The sequence below is a fragment of the Myotis nattereri genome, assembly GCF_964212035.1.
Source record: "Myotis nattereri genome assembly, chromosome: 10".
NCBI lineage: Eukaryota > Metazoa > Chordata > Mammalia > Chiroptera > Vespertilionidae > Myotis > Myotis nattereri.
Window position 1 is genome coordinate 24,346,852 of NC_138085.1, and position 6,000 is coordinate 24,352,851.

The following is a 6,000-nucleotide window of genomic DNA, read 5'->3' on the forward strand; positions in this document are numbered from 1 at the left end:
AACACTGCTCTCAATCTTTGCACCCCTAGAGTACAAATATTAACACCACACAAGGTCTGTGGCGCAGGCATCGGGACATGGTTTGTCTGGGTGACTCCGCCTCAAGGTGTCAGTGAAGAAGGAGATGTGTTTCAACTGAGGCTCGACTGGGGACAGATTTCCTCCCAAGGTCACTTGCCTGTTGTTCCTTAGGATGCAGTTTGGACTGAGAGCCGGATTTCCTGCCTGTTGGCCTGGTAACTCCATCAGTTCATGCCTTCTACATAAGGCAGCTCAACACATGAATGCTTGTTCTCCCTGTTCCAGAGATATGACAGACAGACACACACACACACATACAGAGAGAAAGTAATATCAAGAGGAAGGAAGGGACCTCAAGAACGAGAGTACGAGAGAATGACAGGACCTGACACCCCATCCGCTGGGCTGTCCTCTATGTTGTCCAGAAGCCAGTTACTGAGCACTCAGCGGACACACAAGGATGTTCCCACCAGGAGGCTGGACTCACTCGAAGCCACTGTGAAGGCCCCTAATGGTTGGACCCACATGAGGCACATGGTCTGATTCTAAGCTTAACAAAAGACACTGGAAGGTTTTAGGCCAGTGGATGAGAATATCGGAATTTCCTGTCATTTCAAACCCTTACAAACTTGAAAATGAGGCCAAATGAGCAGTGACTTCCCTGACTTCACATGCTGTACCCCAGGCTTGTTTTGGTTGGTGTTCCTTGATGTGTCCCACTCATTCTTTTCACTCTTCCACCTCTATGTTTGGGTACCGGATTCACGGGACACCAGCCCACCGTGTTAGGGGCCTTGTCTCATCCTCACTGGGCAGCTTGGGAGCCTGAGGAGGCCCTGAGAGGCACAGAGGCTTCCCCAGGACATAGAACAGGTAAGAAAAAGGAGGTGTGAACACAGCTTTCTCCCCCAAGCTGAGGGCCTGGTACATTCCCAGGGAGATGGGGGAGGTTGTGTTAGGTATTGGTGTACAGGCATGAAGATGGCATGGACAAGGAGGGTGAGAGGTCAACAGCATAGAGGGGGTTTGAGGTGACTCTGATTGGAGGAAGGGCCAAGGTCATGCAACTTGAAGGGCTGACCTCACTTCCTTGGTGACAGAAATTAGAACCCTGGTAACCAGGTACCGACATTCTAGAGACAACTGCCTTTCCCGCTCACTTGACTGTAGAGGAGACCAGGATGTCTCTCTGGTTGCTTCCCATTCTTCTGACGCTCTGGGCAGAAGAAAGCCCAGGGTGAGAGATGTTTCTGTTGCTGTAGAAATTGGTGCAAGCGCCACTGTCGACACTTCTTGCCCTCGGGGAGGAGGCACCCACAGGTAACCAAGGGCAGCCAAGGCCAGGCCCATCCAAGCCAGGCACCAACTGGGCTCCCACCTGGGGAGCCCCACACCTCTTACCCCTCATCCCGGGTATGTGTGTGTGTCCGGGATGGTGAGAAAAAGCGTAGAATGAGGGACACACACATCCTGGGCAGGAGCAGGTTGGTAGGTGTCAGAAGCCTGGAGAGTGTGTCATATTCACTGCCCAGGTCATGGCTCACAGGAAGGGTAGCTGAGTGCTGAGGACTGAGCTCCACTACCCATTTGTTAATCTGAGGGTACTCAAGGGGTCATCAACTTCACTCCCTGCCTGGAGGTCTTTGCAGATGCCCCTCTCTGCCTGATCTGGGGAGCAGAATGGGTGGTGGGCATCTTCCCCACTGGTAATGCCCGGGCCCCTGACACCTCCTGGCCCAGTAGCGGGCTCTGTCTTTGCAGAGCTCCAACAAGGGCAGCGTAGAGCAGCTGGCTGACAGATTCACGTATGCCCTCAATGGGTACAAAGGACAAGTGCGTCAAGACAGGAAAACCGTCCAGTGCCAAACTGAGGTGAGAGCTGGCCCACACCCAGGACCCTGAGGTGACTGGGGTGGGACCAGAAGTCCGACTCAAATCTGGGGCCTCAAAGTTCTCACAAGCCCACTCCCAAAGTGATCTGTATCTTCAATCCTCCCGACCAGGTCCCTGGAAGGGTAAAAAAAACTGATGTGTTTGTTGGGATCATAGAGAAAACAGTTTTTGCTGTCTTTGTGTTTTGCTAATTAACTCCCTGCCCCCAGTATCCCGTGGACCAGAATAGCTCAACTGTCCTTGCAAACCTTCTCAAAGCCTATACATCATCCCACTTGATAGTGCTGTGTATGTTTTTAAAAGGGGCAAGAGGGATTAAGGTCTTAGATACTTTTCTCTGCAACCCATTATCTCACAGAGGATGACAAACCATTGTAGTGCGGCCAGGTGAGGAGCTGTGGCCTTACCCAGTTCCTTATCATCCCAACAAGGACAAAGTTTTCCTCAGTGATTCAGGCTTTCACTGTTAGGCCTTGATGTGAATCAGTTCTTGCTAGATCAGCAGGGCTGCTAGAACAACCTCACTGTGTCCTAATAGGCTGTAAGGGTGTGCTAGGTCTGCCATTACACAAGAACACAGACGTGGTGGAAGATTCCGGACACCTCCTGGCTCAGTAGCCGCTCTGTCTTTGCAGACCTCTAAGGAGGACATCATCGAGGTGGTGGCCCATGGGCCCGACTACACCACCTACCAGGTCAGGGTGCAGGTGAACCAGGCCGATGACACCATCCAGTGTCTGTCTGAGGTGAGAGTTGGCCCAGGACAACTAAGGACCCTAAGATGACCAGGGAGGGACGAGAATCCAGACTTCAATCTGCAAACTCCCCCAGGGCCCTCCCAGGGCTTTCCCACTAGCGTGTCTACAGTCTCATGACAAAGCAATCTGGTCCTCCACTTCCCCCACCAGCTACATGAGAGAATAGAAAGACACTCCTCACATGTTTGGGGGAACTTTAAAGAAAAAAAATAAGTTGTTTTATCTCACAGTAGGCCAGGAGCACATTTGGATTTTGCTATTTTGTTATTGTAACTCCCTGCCCCAGGTATCCCATGGGCCAGTCAGCTCCACTGTCCTCAAAGACCTCCTCTAAGCCTCACTCATCATCACACTTTACTGGGTGGTTTGTCAAAAAGATGGGAGGAGGCAAACTATTGGATATTTTTCTCTGCAACTTGTCATCTCACAGAGCAGGGCAAACCACCATAGGCCCGTGGGCCAGGAGCTGTGGCTACTCACCTCCATACCATCCCATAAAGGACGCAGTCTTCCTCAGGGCTGTTGACCGTGACATGCTGCACCTCTGCTGCTAGTTCAGCAGGCTGCCGCAACATCCTCACTGTGTCCTAACAGACTGTCTCAGTTTGCCAGGGTTGCCATGGGGTAGAGCCCCAGATTGGGGTGGAAGGTTCCTGAAGCCTCCTGGCCCGGTACCGGGCTCTGTCTTTGTAGAGCTCCAACCAGGACATCACTGAATTCACGTCACCTGAATGACTTGCTTGAAGACTAAAACTCAAATGCAGACACATAATGCAGTTTGAGGGGTTGCAAAGTCATGGGATTAGTGGTACACAATTCAGGCCACAGTACATGTAAAGTCCCCCGCTGGAGATGGACGCCCACTGCTGGGGGAAGGACTAGCACGTGTAAAATTTTAACGGCTGCAGGCAGATTCCAAACCCAAAGGGCTGTGGCAGGGACGTCGCCAACAGCAGTTTCTGATGATGGCAGCTGCCTTGCTCCCAGCCTGGCCCAGGAAATCTCACTCATTGAAATTTTCACCTGGCCAACGTCAAGTTGTCCAACTCAAACACAGTGTTCCATCCCTGGCAATTGCCTCAAGGGGACACGGAGGCACCTGTCACTTTTCACCCACCACATGGACTAGCTCCTCCCCGAGTCCTCTGGTCAGACTCCTGCCCCGTGATCGCCTTTCTCCCATCTGCAGTCTCCAGGCATTTGCCACCTTGCGGAATCTGCCATCTCCATAATGAGGGTCTTAAAATGCCCTTTAATGTAAAAGGATAAAACATAACTTTCTCTTTTGAAGTCAAAGGCTTCCATAGGCCATTTCTACCGTGTACACAGTTTCCACGCTGGGGAGGGACAAGGTCCCCACACCCTTTCCACCCATGTCAGTAGCAGGGAAGTCTCTGGTACCTGAGAGGGAATGTCATGCATAACAGTTCCCAGTTCTGACCTGCATGCCCTTGAGCAGACATTTGACATCCCTAAGACTCTGTGTTCTCATCGCTATAACGGGGACGTTCTTGAGGACTCACAGGGCCCGGGCTCTTCATATAGACGATTACTACAAGGAGGTTTGTTGATCCTCAGCTAAAGGAAAAAAAAAAAAAGATGCCTGGAAGGTGGAAATTGTATGAACAGGCACGGAACTTCAGTGGCACTTTGAAGACCTAGTACTTCGTCCAGCCGGGGCACTCCTGTCCCTCCTCTTGCACACGTCCCAGTGGGGCTGGGACCTCCTGACTGAGCTCCAAACCGCCATCCTTGTGGGGTTCACGGTCATGCCGCTGACATGGATGTCCTTCCGTCTCCCACCTGGTGTGCAACTGAGCGAACTGGTAACCTACATGAGTCCTGCAGGATGCAGGCCCTCCAGGAAGGCACCTCGGAGAAGGTGGCCATGGCCATGGTACCAGCTTTCCCGGGGGGAATCGTCCCCACATCTCCACGCTGGCCTGCTCCAGAGCCCAACGGTTCCTGGACGAGCTGCTAACTAGGTGAGCACACACTCGTGACTCTGCCCACTGCTAGCTGTGAAGCTTGAAAATGTCACCACATCTTCCTGAGTCTCAGGATGCTCCTCTGAAAAGTGGGCTGCTGGGGGGGGGAAACCTCATAGCACTGCTGTGGGGACAAGCCATGGCAGGTCTCACCTGCTCCCTGGCTCTGCAGACAGGGTAGCTGAACGTGCAGCGGTTGTTGGTGGCAATTCTTTCCCTCTGTCCCACGGAAAGAACTCTGACACACCCATCAGTGGCCTGTGGCATCGGAGGTTGCAAAGGCACATGGAAAGCGACCTGTTAAGCACTGTGAGATTTCACCTAGCCGGTCCTGCTGCTTGGTGTAGCCACACTGGGGATTTCTGGGGAGAGGAGGGGCCCAGGCTTCTGGTTGGAGTTTCTTTACTCGACAATGTGCATGAAGATCCTACCACAGACAGGCACTTTTGGAGACACTTAGCCTGACTCAAGGAATGAAACAGACACAAACCCTGGGCCTCAGTTCTAGGCAGTGGGTCTGGCAGTCACGCTGTCCATCATTCTCAGGTCGTGTCCACCATGCATGAGGGCTGATGCCATCAGAGTGTTTTTTCCATCTGGAGGCACACCTGCTTACAATGACTGGGGTGACACACCGCAGGACCAAGTCATAAAGTGAGTGGTCTCCGGGTCCAGAAGGAGGGCCCCCTGTGTCAGCAGAGTAGGGACTGTGAGAGGGGGAGTGCCTGGCAGAATCCTAATAGTATATATCATCTGATTCCCAAGAAAGGCCTGAGCTCTGGAGTCTTCTCTTCCAGGAGGACAGGAGTCAAAGACGACAGTGGGTGGGGTCCTGGGTCTAGTAGACCCAGATGCGACGCTGGGCTGAGTTGTCCCTCAGAGTCCCCTTCCTGCCACAGACCCACCCCGCTCTGCCTGCCCCTCTCCATATCCATCTCCCCTGACCACCGTGGCCAGGCTCAGAACAGGATTGTGGTGAGCAGGCTGCTCACAAGTCTGTCTCAGTCCTCAGCCCAGATGCCCAGGGCCTGGAGGATGGGGGTGGGCACTGCACTGGACCTTCAGGGGAGCTGCCAGTGGGAAAAAGAGTCTCACACAGACTCCGTGTTGAACCTGCTGGATCCCACACCTGCTATAATCGGCAGCCACACGGGGACTGGGGGTGGCATGGGGCTGTCCCCTGGATGGGCAAGGGGGGCCTGCACAGAGGCTCAGTCCCAAACAAGGTGCCATGAGAGGGCAGAGTGGAAGGAAAAACCAGGACTCAGACTCTGCTGCCCACCTGCCTCTCCCCAGGGCCTTTGCTGCAATGGTGGGGACCTGGCTGGACCACGTCCAGG